This window comes from Hyaena hyaena, unplaced genomic scaffold (assembly GCF_003009895.1).
Source record: "Hyaena hyaena isolate Hyena2069 unplaced genomic scaffold, ASM300989v1 scaffold_829, whole genome shotgun sequence".
Classification (NCBI taxonomy): domain Eukaryota; kingdom Metazoa; phylum Chordata; class Mammalia; order Carnivora; family Hyaenidae; genus Hyaena; species Hyaena hyaena.
This window is the reverse complement of record NW_024081459.1, coordinates 356,034-366,643: the sequence shown is the minus strand read 5'-3', so window position 1 is coordinate 366,643 and position 10,610 is coordinate 356,034.

Below are 10,610 nucleotides of genomic sequence, written 5' to 3'. Positions count from 1 at the left end.
GCACCCCCTAATCTGAGTTCTCCTATTTTGGATTCAAAAGTAAAACTCAAAGTATCTGTGCAGTTGATGCCACTTCATATTTTTTAAATAATTATTATGGATCTCCAGTCATTCAAAGTATGGTAGTTCGGGGCTGGGGAATGCATATGCTGAAATGTAAAACTGTCTTTCCCTTAAATTTCTAAATATTAATTGTTGAATTATATAGGTACATTTTTAATAAGATGATCATGAGAGATCTCTCTTACAATCAATACTGTAGTAAATTCTATTCATATATTTTCTAATAATGAGCCAGCCTATGCCTACAATATACTCAATTTGATTGTTTTATACTAGAAAATGTTTCTTTAGATTGTGTTTGGATACTATATTGTTTAGGATTTTTGCAAATATATTTAAGAAGTGAGATTAGAATTTAATTTCAGCTTTTCTACAGTAGCAGTAAGTTTGGCATTAATGTTATAAAACTCCCATAGGTAATTATCAAAGCAAGACTATCTTTTATATTGTTTGAGAAAGTTTAATGATTTCTAAATTATTTTTTTCTTGAATATTTTACAGAACATATGTGTAAAATCATCAGGCTTGCTTTGAGAATGTATTTTATTTATTTTTCATTTTTTTAATTTTGGGTGGGAGGAAGTTTTCAACTGATTCAGCACCAATGATTAAATGTATAGAAACAGACTACTTCTCCCTGAATGAGTGCTAATATTTTGTGTTTTCAGGTATTTTTGCATTTGCAAATCCATAATTATGTATCCCTTTTAATTTCTTAAGATATTATATATTTCCATAATATTTATTCAATAACTAATGACAAATTCTGAAGTATAACCATGTGTATGTTTTGTCTGGAAAAGATGAAATGAAAATCATAGGTTTCTGGAAGGTCAGAATAATGGGATATTGAGCAATTAACGCAGGTGCAATGGCGAAACATAAGCTGCTGAATATTTTGATGGATATGGGGAGCTATAAAAGTGAGGTGGCTTAAGAACGAAAGTAAGAAACATGGTAGGTGGTACCATTTGATTTCAGGCATTTCAAACAAAAGTGATATTGTTTCAAAATATCAGGAAGGAGTAATGCGGACATATTCCCTACTTTCAAGCTCTAAGGTCAAAATGTTTGACACTAGCATAGACACATATATAAATAAACATAAATTGATATAATATTTTTCTTTATATAATATCCTTTTATATAAATGTGTATATAAATATATACATTATTATACATTACTATGTATATAGCACTATGTATATATATAGTATATAGTACTATGTACATATATAATATCTTTAACCACCAGAAAACATCAATTTGTCTGGAAATTGATTATACAGTATTATCTTTTGAAAATTTAAGTGCTAAGTATATTTTTGCAGTGTTCATTACTTAGTCTGCTACTATTAGACATTTTTAAAATTAATGATTGGGGTGGTGAACCAGAGTGTCTTTATTAAATTTGCTGATGATACCAATTTGGTAGGACAATTAGCACATTTAAAAACTGGATTAAAATTCAAAACGACCTTGATGAGTTGGAGAGAAGCCTGGATATAAACAAGATGAAGTTGATGAAGTTCACGTGCAGTAATTCATTTAGCCTTTTTCACATTTACAGTGGCCAAACCATTATGTAACTCTGATCGGAAAGTTTAATAAAAATAGTTTGAACGATCTATATTCATTGCAGTACAGTCACAGCAAATGTGAACTCATGCTTTTGGTACATCCAACTGGCACAAAAACGAACTTCCCAGTCTAATCAAAGTGATGTTGCTGCCAGGGCTCTTCAAGGCATGAATACCAAGGGTTAGATGGAAAAAAGTCTACCAAATCAAACTGAGATAAAATAAAGGTCAAAAAAGATCACTGAAGAAGTAAAAAATGCCATGTAAGCTGATAAAGGTGTTAAAAAGAAAATAGTGGTAAATAGATGAATGTGTGAAATTTGGATGAGCATTTTTTTTGTTTTTGGGTTTTTTTTTTTTTTTTGTATTAGTTACTTAATGTTTTGAAGTGAATTTCTAAACTTGAATTATGGTGCCAAGACTTTTAAAAATGAATTATTGGTGAATAAAATGTTTTACATTTGAGAAAACATTTTATTTTTCTTATTTTTTAAATTTTCTTATTATTTACTCTTATATTTTTTCTTTAAATCCTTAAAGCTTAAAAAATTTAAGGATTTAAGAAAATAATTATAAACTTAAAAATTAACATTAATATTAACATTTTTTCTTTAATGTGAGTTTTAAAATTAGAAGGTTAATGTCTTATATTGAGAATCTCAAATTTTAAATTTCATGGACATGAAATTTTCACACAGATCCTCAAATTTAGTCAATATCTTAAATCTCATTCACAATACACATCTGCTGCTCAGAAGATTCAAGGCTTAGAAACTTTAGAATTGTCTTCTCAATATATATGGTCTCAGGACATTTAGATTTATTTCCTTATGATTAATGGACTTGATTACTTAGAGCATTTTTAGCTTTACAGAAATACTGGACACAAGCACAGAGAATTCCCATCTACTCCCTCCTTCCATCCACAATTTCCCTTTTTATTAAGATTTTGAATTAGTATAGTACATTTGTTGCAGTTTGAACCAGTATTGAACCAGTATTGATACACTATTATTAACTAAAGTTTCTACAGTTTACATTAAGGTTTACTATTTGTCTTGAACAGTTGATGGGTTATATCAAATATGTAATGTCATGTATCCACTATTATAGTATTATACAGAATAATTTTATTGTCTTGAAATTCTTCTGCACTGGATTTATTCATCTTTCTTTTTTCCTACCCACAGTCCATGGCAATAACTAATTCTTTTACTTTCTTTACTGTTCTGTCTTTTCCAGAATGTCATGTCATTAGAATCATGCAGTATTTAGTCTTCTCAGACTGCTTTATTTCACTTAGCAATATGACTTAAGATTCCTCTACATCTGCTCATGTCTTGATAGTTCATTTTTCTGTATTGTTGAATAGTATTCCACCGTATGAATGACCCATAGTTTATCCATTCACCTAACATCTTAGTTGCTTCCAGATTTTGACAATTATAAGGTTGCTCTAAACTTTATGTGCATGTTTTTGCTTGGACAAAGTTTTCAACTCTTTTTGCTGAAGAGTGCAAACATTAGTGATAGCAAAACTTACTAAAATGGAATTGGGAGGTTTCGGCTCTCATACCCTACTACTCTAGGACTTCATCTTGCATGCAGATACTACTCTACTATTCCAGCGGGAGAAAGAGACATTCTCCTCATCCCAGAGGAACAGCTCTGCCAATAAAAAGTCACCACATTTAGAACTTCCAATGTACTCCAGTTCATAACAATCTTACCATGTTACCCCTTTTCTACTTAAAAAAGTGTACCTCTCCTTTGTTCCCCACACTTGCCTATGGTTTTGCCACAGCTGAAACAGCTATGGTTTTATTTATCACATGTCCCAGACTGCAATTCTCCTTTCTTCCTGAATAAATCCATTGTTGCTGGTAAAATAACTGACGGTTTTACTTTTAAGGTTAACAATATGTAAGGTTGTAATTGTAGGAATATTTGGGTAAGACTATGCTCAACTCTGTAAGAAACTTCCAAACTCTCTTTCTAAGTGGCACTACCATTTTTCATTCTATTAGCAATTAATGAGAGGGTTTTTTTTGCTCCGCCTCCTCTCCAGAATCTGGTATTGTCATGTTTTTGGAGTTTAGCCATACTAATTGGTGTCTTCAGGTATCTTGTTTTAACCCATAATTCCCTAATGACACGTGACAGTGAGCATATTTGTATATATTTATTTACCATCTGAATATCTTCAGCCATGAGGTTTCTTTTCAGATACTCTGTCCACTTTCTAATTGGATTATTTGTTTACTCATTGTTGAATTTTAAGAGGTATTTTTATTTTTCAGATACAATTCCCTTATCAGATATCTCTTTTGCAAATATTTGTTCCCAGTCAGTAGCTTGTGTTATCATTCTATTAATGTTGTCTTTAATAAAGGAATATTTTTTAATGTAGTCCTATATCAGTTTTTGTTTTTTTGTTTGTTATTGTTGTTGTTGTTGTTTTTGGTTTTGTTTGTTTTTTTTTCCCCATGCATTATGGTTTAAGGTTTCTATCTAAAAACTCATTGTCAAACCCAAGGTCACCTAAAGTTTTCTCCTCATTATCATGTATAAGTTCTATAATTTTGTGTTTTACATTTGTTTTTAGTTTCTGGTCTGACACATTAGGAGCTTGGAGAGAGCTTTACTACTGTGCTCACAACAAGACCAAAACTAAAAAAACTCCTTAAAGTCAGTAATATTTCCTAGATTCATCAGAGAATTGAGGTAACAGAACAACTACTGTCCTAAACACTGGAGAGACAGACAGACAGATATAGAAAATGACAACTTATAGGAACAGGGCCCAGGGACAGAAGCTTACAGGTGGAGCTACTATCCTCAGACACTTTAGATTGCAAATGATGGATTGCTGGAGACTAAGTGTAGACTAGTTTGAGAAAAGGGGGGGGGGGGAAAGAAACCCTGAATCTACAAAGGAACAAGAATAAGAATTTTATTCTACTGATCTTTAGAAACCATGCAATCAAAAAGAGAGTACTGTGAAATATTTAAAGTCATAAATGAAACACTCTCACCAAACTAGACTTTTGAAGCCAGTGAAATTGTCTTTCAAAAGTGAAGGAGAAATGGTCTCCGAGACAAGTAAAAATTGAAGGACTTTTTCACCCTGAGGACTGCCTTGCAAGAAATGTCAAAATAAGGTCATCAGAGACAAGGAAAATGATAGAAGTTAGAAACTCTGATCTACGTAGTGAAAGAAAAAATGTTAGAGAAAGAATAAATAGAAGCAAAATAAAATATTTTATTTTCCTTATTCATGCACTGGGATTTGGAAAATGGAGATATTTTATCTTAAACATTTATTTTTATTTATCAGTTGGAATCATTTTTACAAAAAGATACTTTTTCTAATATACTATTTGATTGTCTAGTGCTATAGTCAGAAGGTAATAGAGTATAAATGCTTGATTCCTTTCTAGTAACCAATTTTTAATATCATCAAAACCTCTTGAGTTTGATAAACTTCTATAATGACTTATGACAAAAATCTTTACAATGTAAGAATAGAAAAAAACTTTCTCATTGTTATTAGGGCATGCTCTAAAATACGACAGCTAACATTATACCTAATGTTAAGACTGGAATGAACTGAGCACCATATACTTGATAAAGACCTTGTATCCAGAATATATAAACCTCTTACAAGGTTTTAATAAAAAGAAAAATGATTCAATAAAACTTGCTAAAATATTTGAACTTACACTTCACCAAACAAGGCATTTGGATGATAATTAAGCACATAAAAAGGTACTTAGTGCTATTAGTCAGTAGAAAATGCATATTAATAATAAGATACCTCTGCATCCTTACCAAATAATTAAATTTTAAAAGACTTAAAAATATTGGTGAAGAACTCTCATGTATTGCAATGCACAATGACTACCCACTTTCAAAAATAATTTGACAATTTCCTATAAAGTTAAACTTATGATTACCATAGAATCAACAATTTCATTCATAGATAATTACCAAACTGAATTGAAGCCTGTGTACTCCAAAGACAAAAACTCAGACACTTAGAGGAGCTTTCTTCATACTACCTGAAAATTTAATAAATAAATTGTTCATAAACATGTAATGGAACCTAACCAATACCAAACACCAATTGACTTCAGATATATACAATAGCATGGGGTTATGTTGTAATTTATAATAGAGAAAAATATATATATATATATATATGGCTTTTGTTCCCAGTTATGGCACAGAGCTCTAAAACCTTTGGAATTTCCTAAGTAATAAAAACCGCAAAAGTATTTCTTGTTATGTTAATAAGGTGACTTTTGGATATGACCTAAGGATGAGGGCTGGTTGTCAGCAGAACTGACCATGTGACTAATGATTTAATCAGCCCTCTCTATGTGACAAAGCCCCCATAAAAACCCAAAGGGTCAGGGTTCAGGTAACTGAACGTGTGGAGATTCGAGGAGAGGGGCTCACCTGGAGAGGGCATGGAGCTCTGTAACCCTTCCTCATACCTGGTCCAAAGGTCATTCCTGAGTTATATCCTTTTATAGTATTCTAGTCGTCCAGTAAGTAAAATATTTCTCTGTGTTCTGTAAGCCACCCTTGTCATTAATCAAACTCGAGGAGAGTGTTGTACAAACCTCTTATTTATAGCTAGTTGGTCAAAAATACAAGTAACCTCCTGGTGTGACTGGCATCGTAGTTGGGTAAGCAGGGAAGGCAGTCTTGTGGAACCAAACCCTCAGCCTGTGGAAACTGACCCAATCTCTGTGTAGGTAGTTTGAATGGATTTAAATTGTAGGACACCCAACTGGTGTCAGAGAATATCTTGTTTTTGTGGGAAACTCCCTCCCCAACCACGACACACACACATGTGTGGCAATGGATGCAGGAATCCAAAAAGACATGGATAGTTCTCAAAGGGATATGAAAGAAGCTAGCCCCTAAAGACTATATATTATATATTTTATTCAACATAGTGATAATAAGCAGCTTTTCTAATGTTTATTTATTTGTGAGAGAGTGTGTGAGAAGAGGAGAAGCAACTGGAGGTGGAAAGAGAGAGAGAGAGCACGCACAAGAATCATAAGCATGCTCCACACTCAGTATGGATCCCAACATGGGGCTCAATCTCAGGACTGTGAGATCATGACTTGAGCTGAAATCAAGAGTTGGATGCCTAACTGACTGAGCCACCCAGACACCCCAGAAAGCAATTTATTGATAGCTGATAGCAAAAAGATATTGGGAGGAGATTGATTAGGAAAAGACGTGATGAAAGATTTAGGATGACAAAAAATGAAATAGTAGTAATTAAATGATTGCAACATGTGAAAAATTGTCAGAGTGTATATCAAAAACTGATTAATATGACTATTTTTAAATCACATTTCAATGAAACCCAACTAAAAATAAATAAATAAAAGGGAAAATCATCTAAGGTCATTTAACTCTAGGGGTAAAATGTTTTGCATTATTCCTCACTTCCTTCTTTGGAAAATACTATAATGTATAACCATAATCGTCATCATGTACCTGAAAGTCTAATTTTTAAGGAACTTATTGGATATGAGTCTCAAACATAAAGAACACTCAGTTCTTTCAGGAAAAAGTCTCTTCAAGGGTTTATTATAGTTAGTTCTATACATAGATTGTTTTATTTCGGTGTATTCCATGCATGATTCCAGATTCCAATTTTAATTTTATTTTAAGCCATATTTTATAGTCATGTTTTGTCACATCTATAGGCTCCATACAATTTTCCATCCTGTTCTAGAGTCCCCTGGTACTTTTCCTCGAACATAGGCATATATATACATAGGCATACATCTTCCACGCAATGTCCACCCACAAAACCTTATGTTACTCTCTAGTATGCTGAATGCAGGAAAATTGGAATATATAATACAATCAAAATCAATGATTGGGGTGCCTAGGTGGCTCAATCGGTTTAGTGTCTGACTTCAGCTTGGGTCATGATCTCATAGTTTGTGGATTTGAGCCCTGCATCAGGCTCTGTGCAGTCTGGAGCCTGTTTCTGATTCTGTGTCTCCCTCCCTGTCAGCCCCCCACCCCAGCTTGTACTCTGTGTCTCTCTTTCTGTCGCCCAAAAATAAACATTAAAATTTTTTTAAAAAGATTCATCATTAATAAATCATGTGTATATGCTAGAAATTCTACATTTTGGAAATGGCAAGTTACATCTTATTTAAAATTAAATGGAAAATAGACATTATTTCATTTACAAATTTTAAAACATAAGAAAATTGAAGTATATAAAATGTTAATATTTTCCATATGAAAAATACACATTCTTCCATCATTTTAAGCAATTGTGAATGACTTTTTTCTTTCCCTCTCTTTCCCTCCCTCTCTTTCCTTTCTTTCTCTCCCTCATGAAAAATACCCACATAATAACTAAATGACATTAACTGAAAACTAAATGGACTATTTAATATGTAACAATATAGCAAAATGAAACGTTTAAAGTTCTAGAGAGAAAGGAACATTGCATTGAATATCATGAAGAAAAACATCATATTTTCTTATCTCTGAATAAATTGCCCTGACTTCCTGAAATTGGCAAAATTCTTTCTGCTTTTGAGATGATATATCAGTAGAACTGTCCAAAAGATCAAATTTCCTTCAAAGTATTAGATTTTGTCACAAAATTTGGAAGTACCAGTTCTCCTGAGGCAAATGTAAATACACTGTCAGTTTTTTTGTTTGTTTGTTCCAAAACTGTGTGATGTACCATCTCTTGGGAAATAGATTTGCTTCACTTCCTTCTCAAAAGATTGACTTTGGGCTAATAAATATTTTAGAAAATTCAGGGTAAAATGGTTCTTAATCAACAATTGATAATGGATTTTGCAGGCTTTAAAACTCTTAAAGTTTCAGACATCAACTAAGATTATTTAACCAATCAATATAATAAATGTAATATTATACATTTTTGTCAATAAGCAGAATTTTACTCAGTTTCAAATCATGGTAGGCATTGAATAGTTAACCATTTAAAATAGATGTAAGCTATTCTATTTTCAACTAAATTGTGACGGTAAAAATAAAATCATGGTCAAAAACTGAAAATAGAGGTAAAAGCATACTTTACATATGCATATAAGCACATTCATGTATAACCACACTCAAACTTGCAAACTTCAACCTTTATTAAATGCCAAAGATCTGTCGTGGGAATGTTGTGTAAGTACTTCCCACTTAATTTCATCCCCACAATATTACAGTGTATACACTCTTTTTTTTAATTAAAAAACTTAATTGAGGCATAATCATCATATAGTATTCTATGGGTTTCAGGTGTACAACATAGTGATTCATTATTTGCATACATTGTGAAATGATCACTACAGTAAGTCCAGCTACCATCTGGCACCAAATAAAGTTAATACAATGTTATTAACTTGTATTATACTTTCATCTCATGACTTATTTATTTTATAACTGTAGATTTGTACTTGATCCTCTTCATCTAATTTGTCCCCCAGCCTCCTTCCCCACTGGCAACCACCAGTACGTTCTCTGTATCTATGAGTCTAGGTTTGGTTTTGCAATGAATGCCTTCTCTTAAGCATCTAACAGATGAGGACACTGAGATTCATTGGATAAATAGCTTGCACAATCTTGTAAGTGGCAAAAGTGGTATTTCACTCCAGATCTGCCTTTCTCTGAAGCTCATGATATACTTACCTGTCGGAGGCCGGCTCCGACAGGTCCAGGGGTCCCTGAAGGATGGACGATGTCGGCGAAAGAGAGTGATAGAGCCCCAAGATCCTTTCTGATCACCAGGCAGGCATCTCTGTCCTGGCGGTTTTGGTGTCTTTATTTATAGGTCAAATGTTAACATGGCATCGGAAAATGGAATTTTTACAATGGATAGCTCTTTGTGATAAGATGGTTTTGGAAAATGTACAGAAACAGGTTTTACAGAAGTCTTCTTGCAGTACTGCCCCCATTATAGTGAGGTTGAGTAACTAAGAAAATAACAGAGGGTTCACATTTTAATAACACTAAGATTAAGTCATAGGTTTGTAGATACTCTTATCCATCCTCATCACAGCTGCCAGGGGAAAGGAAGGGGTTTGTGGAATGTAGACCTTAGGGAAGGGGCTGCTTCAGTTAGCAAAGGTGTATGTACTAACTTATCTTCTGCCCTTATCTGTTCCTTCTCTCTAAGTTAGGCTCTTTGTCTCCAGGCAAGACTTGGTTTTCCAGTTATATTCATTATGGCACCAGAAAGCCAGCCATACCTTTAAAGAGTTTAGCTTATTTCCCAATACGTAGAATAGCCTCTACGAGTGCATTTACCTTTGTGTCTGCTTTTATGATTTATTGAATAGCTAGGGCATGAAAGACATTCTTGGTTAGTTGATTTACATGTTGAGCTGCATGAACATCTTGGACTAACGCAACGGTAGAAACAGGATTGTACATGTAAAGGTCAATCTTTCATGAGTAAGGGTCATTAGCCTGTTCATAGCTCAAGGGAAAGTATGGAGGGAAACAGGACCTGCTGGAGACACGATGTCTGTTCCCATAATCAAAAGAAGAAGTTCCCACAATAAGTTCCTTCACAAAGTGCAATCATCATACCAGGACCAGAATAAAGGGACAAGTCACTCCCGATATTGATCAACAAGGTATCTTAGGGGGTCAGTGCTCAAGCAGAAATAATTGAGTGGGGGTGGATATCAGTCGTCATCTGATTGGCAAGAGACTGTGCAAACTTGCTTTAACCTCACCAGGAGTTTTCTCGACTAGTGGGCTCAGAATGGCTTCCAACACTTACCCTTTTGCAGATGTCTGTGGTTTGCTATATGACAACACAGATGCACAAATAAACAAGTGTGAAATGAAAATACACTAGTAGGAACTAACGTGGTTACCAAAGTCTTTCATCCAAATCTATCTCCTTGATAAAGAGATACAAAAATATTTCTCTCAAAAGAGAAATGCGTG